This window comes from Mauremys mutica, chromosome 2 (assembly GCF_020497125.1).
Source record: "Mauremys mutica isolate MM-2020 ecotype Southern chromosome 2, ASM2049712v1, whole genome shotgun sequence".
NCBI classification, from domain to species: Eukaryota; Metazoa; Chordata; order Testudines; family Geoemydidae; genus Mauremys; species Mauremys mutica.
The window spans coordinates 288,954,235-288,978,507 of NC_059073.1; the positions used below are offsets into that span (position 1 = coordinate 288,954,235).

The following is a 24,273-nucleotide window of genomic DNA, read 5'->3' on the forward strand; positions in this document are numbered from 1 at the left end:
AACCTTCCTAGGGAGCCCCCTAATGATTGAAAAGATTCGCATAGTCAATTTAGCCAGCACGTGGCTTCAAACGACTTCACCCATCAGATCAACCCCAAGCGAGGATTAATAAATGATCTAGTTTGTTTAATGGTAGCTTGAAACAATGTATGTCATGAGGAGGGGGGGTTGCATGGAAGCTGAATGAAACCAACTGTTTTTCCTGCAACAGGAATAAAATAATAATAATAATAATAAATAATAAAAAGCGGTAGCTGCCAGAAATGGGAAAGGTGGCCAGATTTCTTGCGGGTTTGGAAAACATTGTTTAAAAACAACTGAATTTGAGACAACGTGTCAGACATCCGGCTCCCATCTTGCCGTGAAGGGTTCGGGTAGGTGGGCCCGAAGTGGCGAAGCGCAACCAGCTGTTGGTTTGAATGCGGAATAGTAACGATCACTTTGCTAGTCCACGGGCATTTCCCGTGTGTGAGCAGTAAGGTAACCCTGAAAGAGCGGCTCGACGGGCAGAGTTTCTCAGCCGCTGATGAAAGATACAACCAAGATCCGATTCTTATGCCATGATTGTATCGGAGGAGGGGTCGGATCGTGTGTCGGTTTAAACCAAACTTTAATTTCCCCTTTTATCCAGGTTTGCAGATACAGTTCCCCCGATACGGACACCCAGTCTAAAGGGAAAATCTGTATTTATTTATTTTAAATGCATGGAATACATCCCGATGAAGCTAAACCGGACAGATACCACATTCTGGGGAGTTTGTAATGAGCCTGATCCCGGCCCCTGGAACTCTGCAAGGCTCGGGCCTTTCATACTCCCCTTATTATTTTGTTGTGGGGCGGGGGGAAGGATCTTTGTTCCCACCCTGCCAAGGAATGAGAAGAGGTGACCGGAAACCGAGGCGACCTGGCCACTGTTGCTAGAACCCATCACGTTCCTGCAGCCCAACTGGATTCGATGCGGTTTCCTTCCAGGAGCAGGAACGGATGCGCTGTCGGCCTGATGCCTCGGTTGTACTGTGCTGTGTTGTGTTGCATTAATTCCCCCCTCTCCAATCGCGCCTCCTCGGAGGGCTCCGGAGCCAAAGAGGCTGGGGGAGGAAAGGCAGCGCATTGCCCAAGGTGGAACTAGAAAGAAAGAAGGCGAGAGAGAGAATTGGAGGGGAGGGGGTGGAAACCCCCCCAGTCTTAAGGACTTTCCCTGCGTCTTAGCGAAAATCCCATCCAATTACAGCCGTGCGGGAAAGAACCGAGCGCCGGGGCGTTCAGAGGAGGGGATTTCTCGGGCTTTGCCAGGGGGGTTGCTCACAGGGCGGCCTCGGAGGCTCACACGCCTTCCCCTTGTGCCCCCAGCGCCGGGAGATCTCGCCAAGTGACAGCCTGCAAGGGGATGGCGGGGGGCTTAGCAAATCGCCCCCGAGGCCCAGTCCCTTGGAGGGCTTTAAAGGGAGGCCACACCGCCTGGGAAATATCACCAGGGACCCACCAGAATCGACCTGAAGATACAACTTCAGCCGCTTTTTAGGGAGGATGGAGACAGCTCCAGCTTTGTCATGGGCCCCGTAAATACATACGATAGCCAAGAAGTGGATCTTGTTCCTCTACCAGGCAGCTGTGGCTTATTTTACAGCCCTGCTTTTAATTCCTACCCCAGGTCTTTTTCATTGCACCCTGGGTGGGGTAGTGTTGTCTGGACCCTCAAATAATCCTATCAGAGCAAGCTCCTAAGGAGGAACAGGTAGCTCAGTGGTTTGAGCATTGGTCTGCTAAACCCAGGGTTGCGAGTTCAATCCTGGAGGGGGCCGTTTAGCAGGGCGGGCTCCAGACCCAAGGGTGTGCTTGGGGTGGCATTTTGCGGGTAGGTGGCTCCGGCGGACCTCCTGCAGTCATGACTGCGGAGGGTTCGCTGGTCCTGCGGCTCGGGTGGACCTCCTGCAGGTGTGCCAGCGGATGCTCCACTGGAGCTGTGGGACCAGCGAAACGTCTCCCAGAGCCACAGGACTGGCAACGTGCGGCGCGCTGCCCTGCTTGGGGCGGCGGGATTCCTAGAGCCGCCCCTGCCGTTTAGGGATCTGGGGCAAAAATCTGATCTGCCTGGGGATTGGTACAGCTTTAAGCAGTGGTTGGAGTAGATACCTCCTGAGGTCCCTTCCAACCCTGATGTTCTGAATTTGGCCACTCTTTGTAAGGGCTTGATCCAAGAAACAAAGCTTTCCTGGCAGTATTACAGACAAATGCTTGGCCAGGTGTTAACAGCCCCACCACAACCTGCAGAGAGGCTATGGCTTTGTCCCAGCTCGAGTGATTTTCATTCCTGCAGGATGCCTCATCCTAAGCCCACCAGAATGGCTATGATTTTCCAAGATGCTTTGATGATAATTCGCTATGCCTAAATCAGCTAATGGAAAATAATATCCATCCCTATCCTTGGCAATAGTGGTTAGGATCATTAATTATGCTGCAGTGGATTGGTTATAGCCAATTAACACTAGCCTAGCTGATCCAGCAATCTTTCTAGGACCTGATTCTGTGGTTGATTGGAGTCAATGGCATAGTCTCCATTGGCTTCACTGACTTAGGATCATTTGTATCATGGTAAATTGCTGTGTTTTCTGCCCATCTTTGGTCCTCTCCTAGGGCCCGATCCTGCAAAGAGTCACCTGCTAATCTTTACTCAGGTTGTGCTTAGCCCCATTGATTTTCAGGGAATTACTCCCTGCAATGGGACTACCAAAAGGAGTAAATGTAGGTAGGATCAGGCCGCTAGTTGCTGTAATTCAGGGTAGCCTTAGACTCCTTGCTGGAAGGCATTAGTATTATTGTTTTGTAAATAGCGCAGGGTGCGGATGGGGGAGAATGTTGGCTGTGGTTAAAATACAGGAGACAGGAACCAGACCTCCAGCTGGTGTAAATCAGGCATCAAAGTCAATGGAGCGACACCGATTTGCACCAGCTGAGGGTCTGGCCCAACAGCCTTCCTTTTGCCACCTTGAGGAAGTCATATATGGGCCAGATCTTGCACCCATGTAGGCACTGCCGGTTTTGCTACAGATTTCAGTGGGAGCAGGAGTAAGCCCTGAACGGCTCACTGCCTCAGTTTCCCCTCTCTGTAAAATGAGAACATAAATATTTACCTGTCTTCCAGGGCATGGTGCAAGAATGAGTTCCTTAGTGTCTGAAATCTTCTGATGAAAGGTACCATGGTCACTGGCGCCTTCATTGCTTGACTGGCAGGAGGCAGGAGGAGGAGGTGATGGTGGAAATGGAGGTCATGACCCAGCCTCCATAGCCAAGGGATCAGATAGTCAGTGTAACTAGGTCCAATCCTGTTCATTCAAGAAAATGCTCTATTGAAATCTGTGGGCACCCCTCCTATGGGTAAGGGGAGAACAGAACTTAGAAGATGGTCCCCACTCTGGGTGACACAGGGAGATTCTGTCAGAGCCCAGATAAACTGAGCTGTCCTGTAGTTGAAAAGGCTCCACTTTCGCTGCAAGGAACTAAAGAACCACGGGCACAGGGGGCAGAGAAGAGCGATTCGGGGCTGCCAAGAAGCTAGCCTGACAGGCAGACCGACCCACTGACCGGCCAACGAAGGTGGCTGCCACCTGGGTGAGAAACACCCGGCAGCATCACTTCTCTTACTCTCCTTTGCCCCCCAAACCCAGCTCGTCCCTGGAGAGGACTTGCAGTAAATCAAGGAAACTTTGCCTTTCAGCAGCATCCTCCAGCCAAGAGCTCAGAGCACATCGTGAGCATTCACTTAATCCTCACAACAGCAGCGAGGATCCACACTGGCGCTGGCTCCAAGAGACCTGGGTTCCATTCCTGAGTCAGCCACTGAGTGGCTGTGTGATGCCAGGCAAGTCCCTTCCCCTTTGTTTGCCCTCCCATGTTTAGTCTGGGGAGCTCTTCGGGGCAAGGGCTGACTCCTATTTTGCATTTGTACAGTGCTTAGATCCCAGCCTTGGCTGGGGCCTGGGTGCTACAGTAACATAATTAATAGGTCAGTGAGTAGTATTCTCCCCATTGTACAGATGGGAAAACGAAGGCAGGGAACGGTTAAGTGACTGGACCTCAGTGCAAACCAATGGTAGACCTGCTAATTGACGCCACATCTCTTGCTGCCCATGCCAGTGCCTCCTCCACCAGCTCGCTATGACCGGCTGGATTTCCTGTATAAGTCTGTCCTGCAGTGAGGAAGTAGAGGCTATGCAAGTTGGCATTGGTGCTGGAAAGGGTTTTTTAACACACATGTATTATAATGAGCCAGGCTCTTCGAGTATCTGCTATCAAATGTAAGATGCTGCTGGTAGAACTTAATAGCCCCAGTGCACACTCAGGGCTAGATCCTCAGGGCATAGCCCTGTTGACTTCTATCGAGCTGCATGTATTGACACCAGCTGAGCATCTGGCCAGGGAGTTCTTAGGTAAATGGCTTGAATTGTGTAAGATTATTCGATGTCACTGCCAGATGGGATGTGGGAAAATGTCAACGTTGCTGGTCTCCCTCCACCGTATTTACATAAAAACAACTGAAAGGCCCCTTCTAGGGGCAAGCACTGCTGAGGGGAAGTTCAGTATGGTGACCTGCCCAGAGCTCCTGAGGTGATGTCCCCCCAAGGGGGAAGAGTTTGGTACCACAAGGGGCTGGTAGTGGCACGGCCTTTTCACTGCATGGAACTATGGGTCCAGAAAGCCATCATTTTGAGACACATGCTCCGACCTCTGCAAAGTGTCAGACCCTCTGCATTTCCCTGTAGATCATCTCACTCATAAGGCTGAGGGGACAGTTTGTGTGGAGCTCCATAGAATCATAAAATGCCAAGGGTGGAAGGGACCTCAGGAGGTCATCTAGTCCAACCACCTGCCTAAAGCAGGACCAATCTCCAGACAGATTTTTGCCCCAAATTCCTAAGTGGTTCCCTCAGGAATTGACCTCATAGCCCTAGCTTTAGCAAGCCAATGCTCAAACTACTGAACTATCCCTCTCTCTCCAGTTCTGGAGCTCTTGCCTGGAAGGGCCACTGTTATCTTGCAGGGGTGGGGGAGTGGAAGAAGGATTATAAACTTCTCTCTGACATGCTTACCAGCCCCACTTGCCTGGCCCTTATGCTTGGCATGCAAAGGAGGTGCTGTGGCCCGAATGAATGAAGCAAAAAGGCAGTGGAGAAAGGCAGTGTATGCTAGTGGCTAGCACCCCGATTGTGAGTCTGGAGCGGGGGGGGGGGGGGATTATTCCTGGCTCTGCCACTGCACTGTGGTGTGACCCTGGGCATGTCCCCTCTTTGCCAACTGGAATCAGCAGTTTGCTCGCTCTTGTGTATAGGAGGGACAGGACTGTACCTGGTGTAACTCTGGCTCCCCTAGTGGTTCAAGCGAGAAAACAAAGTGGGAAGGAAACAAATGGCAAAGAAAGTGAACTGATACATAACGGGGTCCAGGTCGTCCCATGTGTGGTTCCCTCCTTTTCATGGTCACGCAGCCGATAAGGACTGAGAAGAATCTGTGTTACCCAGAGATGGGGAAGAGCCTTCACATTCATGGCTGCGTCACAGGGGGGCCTGAGGATGTTTGCTTGCTAAGCGAGTTTACAAAGCTTTGCAGGATTGCACCCCTTATTCCCCAGCACTGATCTACTGAAATGCAGTTAAAGGGCCTGCCCTGGAGAAGTCACTTCTTTGCAGATTCAAAATTCTAGATTGCCAGGGGAGCTGAACCTGCATAAAAGCTGAAGGATCTGACCAACAGGGGCTCAATCCTGAGCACTCTGGCTCCAGTCCAGCAAAACTCATGCTTAGGAGTCCGACACCTGGGAATGCAAATACCAACATGTTGTGTATTTCAACGTATATAGATTCTTCAGGCCTGACTCAGGCAAATTGACGCCACAGGAAGTTTTGCCCAAGGAAAGAATGCAAGACCAAGCTCAAAGGTCATCGTCGAGGGCCTGATCCTGCACTTACATACACGAGTAACTGCTCCTGTGACTAGGCCAATTGAGTTCAGTGGGACCTTTCACGTGGGTAGAAGCACTTATGTGCACGAGTATGCAGTCTCAGTCTCTAAGGATATGTCCATACTGAGATAAAAAAAACCTCGGCACACAGTCTCAAAGCCCAGGTCAGCTGGCAGGGGCCTGCAGAACCCGAGTGTCTACACTGCAGTCTTACAGCCCTGCAGCCCGAGCTCTGTGAGTCAGCTGACCCAGGCCAGCTGCGGCCATCTTTTATCACAGTCTGGATGTACCCTAAAGAGTTGAACCTATATGAAATCTGTTTAAGCAGAGCAACAGTCACCCACCTATCCTCTCCCATGCAAACATTTTTTGGGCCAAGGGTTTCCTCTCTTAGGCCCCGATCCTGGGAACTCTTAGTGCTTATTACAGGGAGTATTGAACATGAAATCAATAGCACTGATGCCCATTATATATGTAGTTGCAGGATTGGGGCATTAGGCAAGATTTTACTGAAGTCAGTGAGTATTCCACCCTAAATCCAGCCTAAGGACTACAGGCAGGGCTGCCAACCCTCCAGGATTGGCCTGGAGTCTCCAGGAATTATAACCTTTAATTAAAGATTAATCTTTTGTCCTGTGATGAAATCTCCAGGAATATATCCAACCAAAACTGGCAACCCTAAATACAAGATCTGGCTCTTAATTTATTCTTTTTTGCCCTTGTATTTTTAGTAAGCATAATTTTGGGTGACACTTTGGGAAAAAACTAAGACAAGACCAGGGTGTTTTCTATGAAATGGAGACTTCCTTATGAAATCAAGAAAAGCAAGAAACTCTAGAGGTTCTAAACCAGGGCTTCTCAGACTTTTGTCCTGGTGACCCCTTTCACACAGGAAGCCTCTGAGTGTGACCCCTCCTTATACATTAAAACCACTTTTCTATATATATTTAACACCGTTATAAATGCTGGAGGCAAAGCAGGGTTTGGGGTGGAGGCTGACAGCTCGCGACCCCCCCCCATGTAATAACATGGTGACCCCCTGCGGGGTCCCAACCCCCAATTTGAGAACCCCTGTTCCAAACCATTCCTATTATATGCCACAAACTTTTCAAAAAGAAAAGCTTGCCCCGTTTGGTCTTAAACTGGCAAAAATGGATTAAAAAAAAATAAAACCCCCTTTGGTTCAGAATTTTGTCCTTTTTATGAATTCAACCAACATATTATTTCCTTGGTGCCAAAGTGACATTTTATCAAGAGATTAAAATTTGAGGCCCAATCCTGCCTTTGCAGTCTGATATATTTTTAAAGCAGGAATTTTCATGCTGCTAAAAGGCTTTAGCTTGAAAGCCAGAGACTGGAGTCTCTTCTGTGTATCTATAGAGCACATCCCACTGAGAGGAATTGATAAGACCAAACAGGAAAGATGGATAGAATTTAAAGGCTGGGGGCCAGATTGCCAGCTAGTGTTACCACATTGGTTAATAGTCACGGAGCAGGTGCTGAACAAACTTGGGACAAAAAGACAGTAAGCAAAGTTATACATGAGATGAACGCCTGGCCCTGGATTTCTTTAAGACCATTTATATTTCATAGCAGCCTTGCCAAGTTGTCATAAAATTGACAAGCCCAGCTAAAATGAGCCCAAGACTCCACCAACTTGTAGAGAGGAGAGGAGAATCAGGCCTCAGAGCTATTTGCCTGAGCTTTGCCATGTGGATGATGCTAAAAATAATAATAATAATAAAAAATAATCAAGTGTTATTTATCACACTCATCAAAAATCACTCATCCCTGGCATATGGTGAATAAAGTCTGAGGATGGGCCTGTCCAAGAGGAAGGGAAATGGAGAACAAAGCTTCTCATCTGTTTTGTATCTTGTGGGAGGGTGAGTGGGGGGGGGGGAGAATGCAGATTTGGAAGAGAGTAAAAAAGGTGTTAAAAAACCCTAGAAGCAGGTTGTGTTGACAAGGGATCTGAGTCAATAAATAAACAGAAAGGACCCAGAGCATGAATGACAAAAAGAGAAAACAGAAGCTGGAGGAATAACAATGGTTCCCCCCCATTTTCATCACAAAAGTGGGGAGAGTTTAACAAGGCAGCAGTCTGACTTTCTCTCGCTTTCTCTCTCTCTCTTTTTTTTTTTACAAACAGAGAGGACAAGAGGTCATATCCTCAGGGTTTAAAGAGACAGCTCTCCCTTTTGGGGGGAGGGAGGATGTCCTTTCAGACTGTTTGCAAATTAGTCAAAGTTATGATGTCTTAATGTAGTTGTGGGGTGGCCACCTGCCTGGCCTTTTGTTCCGGCAAGCTGACTTGGTGCGAGCAAGCGCCTCCTGCAGATTCTTTGCTGCACTGCACCTCGGGCCCTCAGTTACTCCCAGGCAAAATGAATGTAAAATGCTGCTAGATCTGAACAGTCGTGTTTTTACGACCCCTTGGCACTGGTGAACGTGATGCTACAAGGCGTCGGGCATTGTTTGCACACACTGGCACATGCAACTCACTGACCACTGCCGCCTCTTATTTATTTGCACATTAGTGGTTAGAGGCCTCACCCAAAGGTCAGGACCCCCCTGCGCAAGGCGCTGTGCAGATGCGTCAGGATGGATCTCCCATAAAAGTCAGGATGTGGAGCAGAATGATGTAATGGAACAGAAACACCTGTGGCTGCATCACTTTGGGTGAGTAATATCTTCAAATTTACAGGAGAGAAGCAAATCCATTCCAGAGTATCAACCTGTTCGTTGCGCTGGTTTAAAAAGACTGGTTTTTAGAGTCCTGGGAACTTAGAAGCGACAGGAAGATCGTTTAAAGCTATTTTTTTTTTTTTTAAAAAGAATGGAGAAATAGGCAAGTTTCTACTTTCTGTTTCAGCGGCGTAAATCCATAGCAAAATCCATTGGCTCCCATTGTGTTCAGCCTGATGCTCTAGGATGAAGGAGAGCGGCCCTGTATAATTTTATTTTTTTGTGGGGGGAAGGCGAGAAAATCAGTCGGTTAGAAGAACTCTGCCCCATTACAGCTCCGTGTGGAGCTACTCGTAGGTTGGAAGCCATATTGTGCTAGATCCAGTAGCCCTCAGGCAGGCAGAACTCCCATGGACTATGGTAGGGGATGTGGTCCGCACAAGGACTGAGTAGAAATGGCAGGGCTGGGTCCCACTGGCTTTGCGAGGGTGCCTGTGAAAGGAACGCAAGCTTAGACCCAAAGAGGTCGCATTTCCCAGCAGCCGCATAAAATTCAGCAATTGCTGAGCTCTATATTGGAGAGAGGTGGGCGATACTGGGGGGGAAGGGGTAGCATCATTCTTATAGAATCATAGCATCATAGACCTTAAGGTCAGAGGGGACCATTATGATCATCTGATCTCCTTCACAACGCAGGCCACAGAATCTCACCCACCCACTCCTGTATCAAACCTGTGTCTGAGCCACTGAAGCCCTCAAATCATGGTTTACATACTTCAAGGTGCAGAGAATCTTCCAGCAAGACATAGGGATTGATTCACCCGCATAGGTGAAGGGTCTGGACATGAGTCCCAGGGAAGGGCAGTGGTGGTAATAGTACTGCCCTCTCCAGGGGTTTTCAATGAGGGGGGGCAGCTTTAATCTCTGGATAGCAGCCCTGGCAGTGAGGTTCCTGACAGCTGCACCGAGTTGGCCGATCTCCTGGGTACCCAGCTCTGGAGTTGGGGTTGCAAATCACTGCTCACCGTGTCTCTAGGCACCTCAGAGAGCCCACAAGGAATGAATAGGTCCAATGGCTGGGGAGAGTATTGAGAGTATTGAGAGTAATCTTCCCCCACCAAAAGAAGAAAGGAATTCCTAACCCTACCGCCTCCTCAGCACGGCACATGACAGGTGTTTGGGAATCAGCAGGGGACTCGCTGGGATGAGCATGGGCCCCCTAGTCACAGTGTGAGTAGCTGAGCATTTAAGTCATTGGTTCAAGGCCCAGATCAGGATTTGGGGGGTGTTGAGAACTGGGGTTCCGGTTCAGACCCAGTCACCACAGGCTGGGCTGGGGATCAGCTCTTCCAGCAACTTCCTCCCCAAAGCTGGGATCAGGCTAAAGACAAGGCCTGGGTGAGGTTTTGATTTGAAACCCCAGTCTGCTGGAGGTCCAAGTTCAGACTCCTCTGTTACCTGCAACAGTGCCTAGCAAAACTTATCGCCTGGATAACGGCTAAAATAAGGCCCTGCAGCTCATCTGCTAGGAAAGCTCCATTGATGGGCTAATCCTAGCTGAACTCCCATTCCAAACTCCCCCTGCCTCTTCTGCCATGTACTGTGCCCCGTGGAGGCAGATTGTCTCACCTGCACTCCAAAGCAGTGCCACTCCAAGCCTGAAGGCATTCTGGACATAAACCCTTTACATTGCTGCCAGTCCACAGCATCCAGACATGGCAGGGTCATAGAAGATCAGGGTTGGAAGGGACCTCAGGAGGTCATCTAGTCCAACTCCCTGCTCAAAGCAGAACCAATCCTCAGACAGATTTTTGCCCTAGATCCCTAAATGGCCCCCTCAGAGATTGAATTTACAAGCCTGGGTTTAGCAGGCCAATGCTCAAACCACTGAGCTATCCCTCCCATCATAGGGCAGGTCCCAAAAGTTCCCGAAATTTTAAGAAAACACATAGATTTGGGTGTGTGGGGTGGTTGTTTGCCTTCTGATTTTTGAACCTTTAAGATATGCTGGGAATGTTCTCTGCAACCATAAAGTCTAGAAATGTGTTTTTATAAAAAAGCAAAGACTCCAGAAGCTGGGGCTTTAAGAAAAACACCAAACATCAAGAGGCATGTCAATATGGCCTTCAGAAACACACAGGGATAGTGTACAGGTAGGGAGAAGCAGGTATAGTCAGCAGTGTTAGGCAAACTTGTTCAGAGGGAAAACGAGCATTGGGTGGAACCTCAGCCCAAGGCACTGAACGTTTTCATTTTAGGTCAGTGTTATATTTTGCACACGTCCCCTTTGTGTTAGGGCCAATGCAAGCCATTCCAGTATGTTCCTGGCTCCATCCACCACTCGAGAGTCAAGGTGGGACCTGACCGTATTCCCCTAAGCTCCTATATAGAGCCAGCTCTGCGAGGGGGAAGAAGACGGGTGAGATTGTGCCCTAATGAAACATAACTCACTCCTCAGACACACACTGGTTCTGGGTAAGGGGAAAGAGGATGGAGGAACCCGTGCTGCAGTCCTACCCCAGGGCAGTGACAAAAGAAGTCCCCAGTTCCCACAAGACACAAGTTATCACATATCCCAGCCAACGCAAATACAGCTTGTCCGTCTCAATCTGTGGCACCGGGACCAACTATTATAGCAGTATTTCCAGCTCTTCTCAGTGGGGTGGCATTGTCCATAAGACAGGGGAATTCCCCAGGGATATGAAGTTTTGGTAGCTTTGTCTGGTCTGATTTTGCCCCATGTCACTGGCCCACTATAATGGTCAAAATCCAGCTCTGGCACTCTCTGCCGAGCCTTCAGACCTTACAAGCTTTGAAGCCTCCTCACATTCAGAGGAGGTTGCATTCTGGGATGTCTGACCCCAGGAAGCCCCAGAGCAAGAGACTTCAACTAAGCAGCTGGAGAGTCCCCCGAAGAGAAGGTACCAGCCCACTCTCCATCCCACCACAGAATGTGAAAGGTAGGCAAGGGGCACTGCAGGGGTAGAGGGATCTGGGGAGGGTTGAAGCTCTGAGCCTTACTTGTATTCAGATAAAAGAGAGGGGCTCAGGAGGTCTCTTGGACATGTGTGGGAGGCAGATTGGGAGGGGGAAGGAATTAGAAGCCGTCTGGTTTGAGAGGAGAGAAAGAAGGAAGTGAAAAGCTCCAGGCCGGCTTTGCATTAGCATCCAAACATAACAGACCTTGTCTGAACCAACCCTAATCTGAGCCTTCCAGCAGGGTCCACCCACCGCTACTGCCAAGCAACATTTCACAGCTATAATCTCCACTGGGTCTGTGTCAGGCGCCTAGAGAGTGAAGACAGCTTTACTCAGTTCCAGCAGTTAATCATTTACAGGACAACTGAGCCGAAGTGACACTAGGATCTACTCCCTCTGAGAAGGTCTTTGGAACGTTTCCATTTGTGGATGGAGGAGACCACACGCCATTTCCCCGAGGGGGCTTTGTCCTCATGCCACTTACCGACCCTGAGGCCGAGGAGGAAGGACGCGTTTTCAAAGCTTGCTGGCAAATTCCTGGAGATGGGTAGGTGAGATCAGAGCTCTTCTCTTGCTGTAGCTATAGCAAAGGCACCAGAGTGTATCCAGACTGCTAGGGCCCAAGGGCCGCAGCTCCGTGGAGTAAAGAGCACTGGATGGTCTGTTCAGAAATCAATGGGTTCTTTAGAGCCCCATGAAGGCTGAGGAGGTGCCAGACAGTGCAGAAGCAGAGACTACAGGGAAAACTGGGCAGAGATGACGGAGATACAACAGCAGCTCATTTTCTAAGAGAGTGGGGAGTAAAACGGAAGGGAATTCTAGTCTCTGCTGAGGGACCTGGCCATTCTGCAATGCGGAGGGAACAGGGAAGAAGTGAGAAGAACATGGAGGATGGAGAAGGTTCTCCTACAGGAACTTCTACGTTGGGGAGAAAAAGGGTCAATTTTCATTACAAAAGAGGGTTAAGGAGTGGGGAGCCCCAAGGACACGTGTTTAACGTTTATTAATAACCTAGAGGAGACGGCAAACAACAAAGCAGTGAAAGTCAGAGATGACAAATTTATTCAGGCTAGCCAAGACTTGAGGCGCTTCAGGAGGAGAGAGCTACGCTCGGCAGTTATCCAGTCGACAGGCAGAAGAAATTCAATGCAGGCAAGCACAAGGTGATGCATGTTGGAAGAATCTTAGCAGTTAGTATACATTGATTAACCACACTATAAAAAAATCTGGGCATCCGTGGCCAGCTGAATGTGCAGCAGGGGACCATAAAGCAAACAAGACCATAGACTATGTTTAGAAAGGAATAAAAAATAATGCTGAAAATTATCTCGATATGACCCGATGGTAAATCTTAAATACTGTGTTCAATTGAGATCATACCATCTCAAGAAAAAGCGGGGTGGGGGAAGGAAGAGATTAAAAATATTAGGGCTTCATAGCTTAGAGATGACTAAGAGGTATACAACATAATGAATGGGTTCAAAATAAGTCAGGAGCTATAATTTGCCCTGCCTTATGGTACTAGGACAAGGGGACGCCCAATGAAATTAAAAGGCAACAAGATTAAGACAGATAAAAGGAAATGCTTTTCTATACAATAAATAATTAACCTGTGGAACTCATTGCCACACGGAGTCCAAGAATTAGCAGGGGTCAAATGAAAAACATTTACATGGAAGTTTTATATACAGCACACAGGAAAGCAATGGGTCATTCTGAATACTGAGTAAAGTGGTTTAGAATCAGGGTCGGGTGGGACATTTGGAGCAAGACTCCAAGCCATGGAAAACTGATTGCTTTTGGGCTTTGTGGAGAGATGCACTTGAATCTGGGGCTGGCTTATGGTGGGCTGTTGGAACTTGAGATGGACCAGCGAGGTGGTGCTTGATCATGGAGACACTCAATTTAGGTGAGGGTGAGGAGTTCGATTTCTTTTCCCAGGCTCAGCAGCTTAGTATCTGTGTTTGAGAATTGAAGGCTAGGGTCTGAGCCCAGACAAATATTCATTTGTATTAGAGCAGCAGTTCAAAATCCCAGTCAAAGATCAAGACTCCATCGTGTTAGGCATTGCATAAGCACATAGCAAAGACAACTACTTTGACCCAGGGAGATTACAGTCTGTGTGGTGTAATCTGATCTGTGTGCAAGACTGGACACAAACAGGGCAAAGGGTTAAGGGGCTGGACTAGGACTTAGATCTGGATTCAGTTCTCATTTCTGCCACAGACTCATTGTGAGACCCTGGGCAAGTCACTTATTCTCTGTTCTTTGGTTCTCACCAGTACAGCAGAGAGAATCCTTCCTCTCTCCCACCCTTAGTCTTGTCTGTTTAAGCAGGAAGCTCCATGGCGGGAACTGTATCTTACTGTTTGCATCTAAGGAGCCTAGCACCATGGGGCCCTGATCTTAGCTTGGGCTTCTAGGCACTACCACACTAGAAATGAGCAGCTGTGGGTGTCGAGGGAACGCTCTAGGCCAGCATCCACCTCAGTACTGATGCTGCACTACCTCTACCAGGCTGAGAACTGAGTCCGGGTTAGGATTTTGCCCAGATTCAATGGTGCCAAAGTCTTACCAGATGGTGGCCATGTTCAGTGCTCATGTTTGGACACCAGTGGATACCTAGTCTGTATAATACGATTCCAGGATTGTCCGGCTGAAGCCTAGAACGTCTGTTGAGTCTGTGATGGGATGGAAACAGCAGTGTGGCTGGGGCTCTTTTTGCTTGGAATATCACCACGTTCAATTATCACCGGTGATATGCCAAGAAAAAACAACAACACATTCCCTTCATATCTCACATTAGCTAAAAAAAAAGGTAACAAAAATAAGGTATAACATCTTTCAAAATAAATATAAAGAGGGCATGCAGATCATGTCAATTTTACCGTCTGTTACTGTTCAATTTTTAAATTCTCAGCCATTTTTGGCTAAAAAACAAACAAACAAAATCCCACATGACTTTATTAAATACATCCATGGAACAGCTACTAGTCATGGTTAGAACAAGGGGGAGGACTTTTTACTGTCCATACAGTCATGGAATCATAGAACTGGAAGGGACCTCGAGAGGTCATCTAGTTTAGTCCCCTGCACTCATGGCAGGACTATGTATTATCTAGATCATCCCTGACAAGTGGACACATGCCCGAACATGTAACATGGTTTGGCCTTGATTGTGGAGACCTCTGGACTTGCTGCCTCCCATGATGGGATCACAGAATCCTCAGTTGTCCTACAAGACCCAACTCACAGCATCATGGAGAAGCCATTAAAAGACCCAACCAAATGAAGATGGCCTTAGAAGTAGATCCTCTACCACAGAGACGCCCACCTGGGAGAGAGGCAGAAGGCAATCATTACCTCACCTGAGGGAAGGTCGGGGGGTGGGGGGTGTGACGCAATAGGGAGTGGGGTGGATTGACCTGGGAATGTCGCCTAGTTTTACTGGAACTGTCTGCGTGGGGGATGGGAGAGTAGGGGGTGACTTTAGGTGAGGGACGGTACCTGAGTCTGTAACCTGAGCCAGGAAGGGGGTGGGGCGAGTCGACACCTTTGCCCGGGACGAAGGGGGAGGGGGAGAGTAGTAGGAGGAGGGAGCCTACTGGAGGGGGTTTTGGTTTCAGTTTTGGGCTGGCTGGGAAGAGGCAGGGAACCCCAAGTCTGGGGTCTAAGCTCCCTGCCCCCCAGAGGGACCTGGCTGAGGGGTCCTGGCTGTACCTACAAGCCCTGCTTGGGACTGTGTTCCTGTCATCTAATAAACTTTCTGTTTTACTGGTTGGCTGAGAGTCACAGTAAATTGCAGGAAGTGGGGGTGCGGGGCCCTGACTCCCCCACACTCCGTGACAGGGAGGCATGATGGGGCTGCAGGTGCAGCCTCCTGACCCCATTGATTGGTGAGGAAAGGGTGTCCTAGCATGGTCCAGGTAAAACCATCTTCACTGAGGGCCTGCTTCTCCATGTGTCTCCATTGGGCCATTCCCCAATGAGCTGCTAGAGGGACTTCAGGCATAAATAACTCCTGACTGGATTTCACAGGGAGGAGTTCCCCTTTCTCTGCTGCTCCCCCACCCCTCCAAAAGCACAGAGATCCAGCCAGGTGATTCGACAGGGTCCCAGGAAGAGAGAGGAGGAAGCCAGGTTCATGTGGGCTCACCCTTTCTGCACTCCCCCCCGTCCCCCGCCCCCAAGAGATCTGCAGGGACTGCACTCCATCCATACTTGCAGCTCAGCGCTCGCACAAATCAGCAGTGAAACGAGCCTGGGGATCATGGCTCAGCTCCAAACCACCACCCTTGTCATTAACATTGCGGAGTGACCTGCATGCACTCAGAGTCACAGAGACAATCGGCTTCATCTGGTCCTCTGGCTTCCTTACCAAGCAATCCCCTCCCCGTGTCCAGTACTGGAATCTTCCACTGGACTCCACTCCTTCATGGTATCAGGAAGCCATTCTTTTACTTTTGCCAGCCTCACTGAGTCCTCCAGAGCAGCTTTGGCTGCAGCGGTGCCCTGAAAGCCTTAGTGCCAGGGAGAACCCAATTGTTGCACAAGATAAGTGTAGTATATGGGAATGTATTAGATCCTGCAAGTGCCTGTGGTGAACTACTGGAAGGCTGGTTTCTGGGAAGGACCGGTCTTGTGATTACGAGACCAGGTTGGAAGTCAGGGGATCTGGGTCCAGTTCTTGGATCTGCTACCAGACTGGCTAAGTGGTTCGCCCTCAAGATCACAGTCTCGAAGTGGCTGAAAAACAGGGATATTGATACTTCCTCTGACTCGTCTATCTAGACTCTCAGTTCTTTGGGGGCAGGCGCTGTCTCTTACTATGTGTCCATACAGTGCCTAGCACAAGGGGGCCCTGATCTCAGCTGAGAACTCTAGGCACTCCCATAACAATGACCTCCCAGTCACATCAAGCCTTGCAGGCTCCGACCCAAAGAACAGCTATTGTCTCTCTAGCTAACCCCGCTCTTACCACCACAAATACTTGGTTGTCACAGCTGAGGCTCCTGGAGGTAATAAAGTATAGCAGAGCTCCAGTGGGCGACACGGACGAGAACTCTGGATAAGCATACAGCCCTAGATCCGGAGCAGGTTCAGATATGTGCGTGTTTACACACACAACTTACACAAAGAGGTGAACAGAACAACAAAGCTTTGACTTCCCAAGTAAACATTGATATCCAAGGGTTTATCTACACTGCAGTTTGCAACCATGTATATCACATGTTAAACATGATTGCCCGCACTACAGTCTGCATAAGAATTGCCATACTAGATTAGATCAATTATCCACCAAGTGCAGTAGCTAGCAGTAGCTACTTCAGAGGAAGAAACTCTGCAGGAGGCAGTTATGGGATAACTTGTCCCCAAGGAAAGTTTCTTTCCGGCTCTTCCCCCCACCACAAATGATTAGAAGTTGCCTAAAGGCCCCAAAACAAGAGAAGAATTAGATCCCTGCCTAACTTCTTGATTATTGTTAATACTGTTCTGTCTCCAGATATTCTTGCACTGCATAGAAAATAATATCTAATATTCTAGCGACATCACCACTCCATTCATAAAAAATGTCTAGTCCCTTTCTCAATCCAACTAAGCTATTGGCCTCAGTGATACGTTGTGGTCACGGATTCTATAGGCTGTGGACTGAACGCAAGAGTTTGGTTTTCCTCCTTTCAAATCTATTGAAGGAGTTAAATTGAGAAGGATCAAAGGTTTTTTGCTTGTCATGCCCAGCTGGAGGGTCTATTATGGGCTAAGTTCAGCCCTGGTGAAAATGGGTACAACTCCATTTTACTTTGGCTCTGGGTGCTGAATTTGCTCCTGTGTCTCTTCAGTGCATTTGTTGACGCTTTACATGTGTCTCCATCGCTGCAGAGACATCTCAGTAATTCCAGGGGAGGCGAGGAGGGGCTAGGAGTCTTCCTGATGGCAGGGATGTCTCTCACCTCTAGCTGTTCGGTTTGAGTCCAGCCCAGAGGCGATCAGAAGTTATTAGCATGTGAGGAGTGCTAGGAGTCCCTGAAATACGAATTGGTGACTCAGTCCAATGCCTACTGGACAGATGCTTACGCCACAGTTAGCTCTGATTGGAAAGTCAGAATTCCCCAACCCCTAGCCAAGGTGTTCCATGTGCATCCATCTAGGCATTATCCGTGGCTCTGGCTAACCGGGCAGTCAGACCTAGTGGTGGAAGCGAGAGTTTGGCCTACCAGTTAGAGCTGGGTCCAGGGCAGGCAGCGTCCAGGAAACAAGATGAGGGGCAGTACTGGAGGGACAGAGACAAATGCCAGAGCTGAGGGTAAAACCAGAATCAGGAACCAGAGGAAGGGCCGGGGATCGAAGCCAGAAATCTGAAGGCGGAGGGGAGCAGAGCTGGAACAAAGCAGGGGCAGGGACTGGAACAGGGGCAAGGGCAGATGTGGGCTTGGTACACGTTGAGCAGCCGCTGCTCTGCTGTGGGGGCCCAGTTTATGAGCCAGGCTGCCCAACCAGCAGCCCATCAGGGCCTGCGGCCATTCTGCCGGTTCTAAGGTGGTGCAGCTGGGGTCACGGGCTGCCCAGCAGCGCAGTTCATCAGGGAGCAGGTCCTAGCTGGCCTGCTCCCTGACAGCTGCCAAGGTGGGTCGCATTGTTAGTTTGCAGCATCCCACGTAAAGGCCAAAGATGTAAAAAAATGTATCCATCAAGTGCCCTTGTGCTAGCTGGCTAGGAGCTCGACCCTAGATCCGGACACCACAATGGAGGCTGGATTCAAGTGTATACCTTGGCCTCGCTGCTGCTGTAGCAAGTATATGCATGCCTGGGATGATGGAACCAGACTATTAAAAACCCCAGTAAATCCAGCACGGGGTTGGGGCTCAGGAAAACTAAATTCTGTTCCCTGCTCAGCCCTTGCTGAAACATCTTGACCAACTCACTTTGCCTCTGCATCCCCTCCCCTGCTCACCCCCCTTTGTCTTGTCTATTTAGATCATGTGTTCTTTGAGGTACAGACTCTTACTATGGATATGTTCAGTGGCTAGAATGCTACTGTCATACAACTAATTACCAACAAGGAGTCTAATTAGCACCAATTGCGATGTGGGAGACCACCCACCCATTTCAAAGAGAGGTGAGATGAGAGTTAGCAAAGCTCATTCCTAAACTGGATTTGAACCCGTGGCCTAGTGGCAAAACACACAGGAGTCAATAACCAACCCGCTAAACCAGCCCCTCCTATGGTGGTTAGCTTGAAGTGGCCTGAAGCCTGGTCTTATTTTAGATCTTGATTGAATTGTGCTGTGTTGTCTGTTTCCTTTGTTTGATTAATCTCACCCTTGGTTCCAGCTTTGGGGGAGGAGAGGAAGAAAAGGTGGATCAGGGATCATCCTACTTTCTTTGGACCCAGAATTAACTGAGGACTAAAGTCAAGCAGATGATTGACCAGGGAAGTGACTCAGCCTGTGTCCTGTTCTACTTCTGTGGTCCAGCAGGGCTGGCACAGAAAAGATGAGTGAACTCAGAAGTCCAAATTCCAAAGGTATCAACCCATGTTAGAGGCAACCCTTCCTGCAGACGTTGTCAAATGTGAACTTGTACTGCCACCTAGTGTTGATGTAGCCGTTAACAGTATTCTGAAAGAAGCTTGGTTTCTCCTATCTTGCTTGGCCTTTTCTGAAATTGCTGCAGAACTAGAATTCTCAGGAGGTGAAACCCACCGGAGCACAGAGGGCTCATGCAAGGCCTCCCATGTAGCTTGAGATACATGATAGCCATCTAGCAAGGGCTCACTCATACCTCAAAAGAGAGATTAATTTGGAGTGCAGCATTGCCCTATGATGTGCTCTGGGTGTCCCTAGCCTCTGACTGCCGGAAGCAGATGACAGGGGATGGATCTCCTGAGGGTTGCCTGTTCTGTTCGTTCCCTCTGAAGCCCCTGGCATTGGCCACTGTCGGAAGACAGGATACTGGGCTAGATGGACCATTAGTCTGACCCAGTCTGGTCATTCTTATGTGCAAATTCATACTGGAGTCACTGCAGCTCAAGTTATCAGCAAGTGACAGTCATTACTATTAGTTGTCTTAACAGGTGTGTCAGTATACTCTTACTTTTCCCATCACATAAGCCACTGGCACTAATTGGCACTCCTGGTGCCAGTCTCAGTAGAAAGGAGAAGGAGTGAATGGGTATTTAAACAGAGGCCAGGTCTACACTAAAAAGTTAGGTCGATCCAGCTGCATCGCTCAGGGGTTTGAGAAATCCACATTGCTCCCAGCACATATAGCAGTAGGTCAACAGAAGAATTTTTCTGTCGGCCTAGTTGTTGCCTCTTATGGAGGCGGATTAACTACAGTGACTGGAGATCCCCACCAGCCACTGTAGTGAGTGTCTACACTGAGGGGCTACAGTGGTGCAGATGCAACGCTGTAGCTATGCTGCTGTCATGGTTTAAGTGTAGACGTAGCCTCATCTACATTCAGAAGCAGCCTCTGCGGGTCAGGTTAGATCTTGTCAGCAGGACAGCACGAGGGACTCTTCTATTGCTACGTACCTACTGCAGATAGCCAGAGATTCACATTCCAGGGCTGCTAATGTGGCAACTTTCACCCACGCTAGATTTGTTTTAAAAACGGATTTTTTTTTAAAGCCACCTATAGGCCAAAGGGATTCATAAATTCCAGGGCCAGAAGGGAGCACTGTGATCATCTAGTCTGACCTCCTGTACTCACAGGCCAGAGAACTTCCCACAATAATCCCTAGAGCAGGTCTTCGAGAAAAACATCCAATCCTGATTGAAAAAGATGGCCAGAGATGGAGAATCCACCATGACACTTAGTAAACTGTTCCAATGGTTAATTACCCTCATTGTTAAAAATTTATACCTTATTTCCAGTCTGAATTCGTCTAGCTTCAACCTCCGGCCATTGGATCCTGTTAGACCTCCCTCTGCTAGACTGAAGAGCCCATTATTAAATATTTGTTCCTCATGTATGTACTTATAGACTGATTAAGTCACCCCTTCATCCTGCTCCTTATTAAGCTAAACAGATGGAGCTCCTTGAGTCTATCACTATAAGGCAGGTTTTCTAATCCTTTAATCATTCTCATAGGTCTTCATAGAATAATAGAATCTCAGGGTTGGAAGGGACCTCAGGAGGTCATCTAGTCCAACCCCCTGCTCAAAGCAGGGCCAATCCCCAACTAAATCATCCCAGCCAGGGCTTTGTCAAGCCTGACCTTAAAAACCTCTAAGGAAGGAGATTCCACCACCTCCCTAGGTAACCCATTCCCAGTGCTTCACCACTCTGAGTGAAAAAGTTTTTCCTAATATCCAACCTAAACCTCCCTCACTGCAACTTGAGACCATTACTCCTTGTTCTGTCATCTGCTACCACTGAGAACAGTCTAGATTACTCCTTGTTCTGTCATCTGCTACCACTGAGAACAGTCTAGATCCATCCACTTTGGAACCCCCTTTCAGGTAGCTGAAAGCAGTTATCAAATCCCCCCTCATTCTTCTCTTCTGCAGACTAAACAATCCCAGTTTCCTCATCCTCTCCTCATAAGTCATGTGTTCCAGCCCCCTAATCATTTTTGTTGCCCTCCGCTGGACTCTTTCCAAGTTTTCCACATCCTTCTTGTAGCGTGGGGCCCAAAACTGGACACAGTACTCCAGATGAGGCCTCACCAATGTCGAATAGAGGGGAATGATCACGTCCCTCGATCTGCTGGCAATGCCCCTACTTATACATCCCAAAATGCCATTAGCCTTCTTGGCAACAAGGGCACACTGTTGACTCATATCCAGCTTCTCATCCACTGTAACCTCTAGGTCCTTTTCTGCAGAACTGCTACCTAGCCATTTGGTCCCTAGTCTGTATCATTCTGTAGCAGTCTTCTCTGAACCCTCTCCAATTCATCAGCCTCCTTCCTGAATTCTGGACACAGCATTCCAGCTGCAGGCGCACCAGTGTCAAATACAGAGGTAGAATAACCTCTCTGCTCCTACTCGAGATTCTTATTTATACCGAGAGATTGTATTAGCCTTTTTGGCCACAGTGCCACATTGGGAGCTCATGTTCAGCTGGTTCTCCATAACCACCCCCAAATCTTTTCCAGAATTACTGCTTCCCAGGATAGAGTACCCCACCCTGTAAGTACGGCCTGCATTCTTTGTTCCTAGATATATACATTTACACTTAGCAGTATTAAAACACATTATTGCGTGTGCCCAGTTTATTAAGGAATCCAGATTGCTCGAAGTCTGTGGCATTTCACCACTCCCTCAATGTTTGGGTTGTGAGAAGTGATTTAAACTGGAGACCTTGGCAATACAGCAGCATTTTCATCCTTAGGATGGCATTATCCTGGAGGTGCTGTGCTGCCTTTGGAAGGGCTGAGTGCCCTGAACCCCAGAAGCTACTTGGCACCCCCTGAATTCCAACTTCATCACTGCACTTGGAGCAGGGAAGGAGGTTGGGGAGGAGCAAAAGTGGATTTAAATTACCTTCTCATGTCTTTTCTTCAGGCGTAAATCAGAGCAGCCTCAGGGCTTCTTTAGCTTACCCTTCTGCTTTGTATAGGCCCTGGGAAACAGAGAATACCCACAGTGTAATGCCATATGACCACACCCCTGCCCCACCCTTTATGCCAAAGGCTAAAAACAGAGTTGGCATCAAGCCCTTGATCACCTTCTCCCCACAGGGCACTGGTATAGGACTGATGTATCCTCAGCGTAAGGCCTCCTTACACTGCTAGAGTGGCATAAAGTGGCTGTAGTGTAACAAATCAAGAAGTGCCCAGAGCATGCGTGGCCTGTGGTGGGTTATCGCTATGTTCTCCCCCCGCCCCCTGAATGGACTTCGCAAAACAGAGCTCCAGGCCCCGTACCATGCAAGTCGGCAAGATCTAGGGGAAATGAATTTCCTGCCACTAGGTGGCATTGCCTCTCCACAACAGCCCCTTCCAGCAACAGGTGCATTGGCTCAGATCTAGTGGAGTTTCTCAACAGAGCTGGTAGCACGGGCCCCTGAGCCCAGGGAAAGCTATTCCTGGAGAACCTCCGAGGGCCTGGCAAGTTGCTGGATTAGTCAGAACACACGTGTAGCTTTATGCAGGGCTGGCCTGTGACCAGGGCTTTGGAAGGTCACACTGGATCCTACATAAGGAACGAGCCTGCACCTGGATCTTTCCCCTTGGAGACATCACGGTTAAGGCTGACTTGAGGCACGCTTTATGGTGGTGAAAGGGGATGGTTCGACAGCTCTGCCCTGGAGCCACCAGCTGGAGAGGTGGGTGAGACAGTCCTTTTCCAGTCCATTCCTTGGCCTGTCTGCTGAGGTTACCAACGCGGAAGCCAGCGTGTGCCAGGTGCGACGGAGGCTTGCTGGAGTCATGATGCGGAATGGAGCAGCCATTCTGCACCATCTGTGCTGTCACTCAGCTCTTGGGCCTCCGCTGGGTGCCACTAATGGACTTCAGTGGCGCTGCATGAGCTCGGCGGTCTCAGAAGCCGACTCTCGGCTGCTTGGGTTTTCCCATCTGGTTGCGCCAAAAATCGTTCCAGAGCCAGTGTCCAGGCTGATGGGCAATGGGCTACCCTCACTTGGGGAAGTGCCACTCATTTCAGTTGCACGAGGGATGGATTTGGCCCCAGGCCCTTACATTCACTCCTCCTCAGCTCATGGCATCTGTAGAACAGTTTTAAGACAACCACAGAGTCTATAACGCCGCTGATTGCTTTTCCAGCTCTGCTGTCCAGCACTGCCCCCACCCCTTTCAAATAGCCCAGCTTTCTTAAAGGGGCAAGAACATGAAAACACAATTCATTACAAGCTTGTGTCACTTGGCATGGATAAGACCTGCTGCAAAGGTGGCTCTCTTTGCAGGCTGCTGCTGCTGCTGCTATCACCACCTGTGTCTGTATTTGAACAGCCACCAAACGAAGGAGTCAGATATGGACACGCTTACGCTGATGGACTTTTCCGAGCACGTCTCGCCATCAAGATAAGGGAGGGGACTGTTTAATAGTCACCTTCCCCTGCTTCAATGGGATCTAAAGGCAAACACGCTTAGAACAAATACTGAGCACGCTATACAGTGTATGAGTTATTTGACCAGTTATTTGACCAGTAGGTGGAGCCGTTTATTTCTTTGTTAACGCAGCACCTCTGCTAATGGCCTGGCCACAGAAATTGGTCCCTTTCATCTCAGGTGCCTGCAGACAGGGCCGGCTCCAGGCACCAGTGCAGGAAGCAGGTGCTTGGGGCGGCCAATGGAAAGGGGTGGCAGGTCCGGGTTGGCGGCGAGAATTCGGCGGCAGGTCCCTCAGTCCCTCTGTTCCTCTTTGAGCTTCCGCCGAAGTGCAGCTGAAGGGGAAGAGAGGGATCGAAGGACGAGCCATTGAATCACCGCAGAAGAATGGAGTAGCATGATTGAGCTGCCGCCGATGCAGCTCCCCCCCCCCACTCACCACTTGGGGCAACAAGAAAGCTGTAGCCAGCCCTGCCTGCAGAGCCCTGGTGCTTCTCTTCAGTGGGTGGGTGAACCATTCCTAAGTATCCATGGAACGCAGTTGGATCAAGGTCAGAGATCTCTCCTCATGGGACTGACAGAGACACAGGACCAAATCTGAACTTCCCTTCCACCTCCTGTCCCGTCAAAG

At 49.2% G+C, this 24,273-nt stretch overlaps 1 long non-coding RNA gene across 1 annotated transcript; it reads right to left on the reverse strand.

Moving 5' to 3' along the window:
• Positions 1-738: 738 nt before the first annotated feature.
• On the reverse strand, positions 739-22,195 carry LOC123365359. Its single transcript, XR_006577539.1, has 3 exons — positions 22,117-22,195; positions 3,132-3,323; positions 739-1,125 (listed from the first exon to the last, which is right to left on the reverse strand). It is a non-coding gene; the product is annotated as an uncharacterized LOC123365359 (long non-coding RNA).
• Between the last annotated feature and the right edge of the window lie 2,078 nt (positions 22,196-24,273).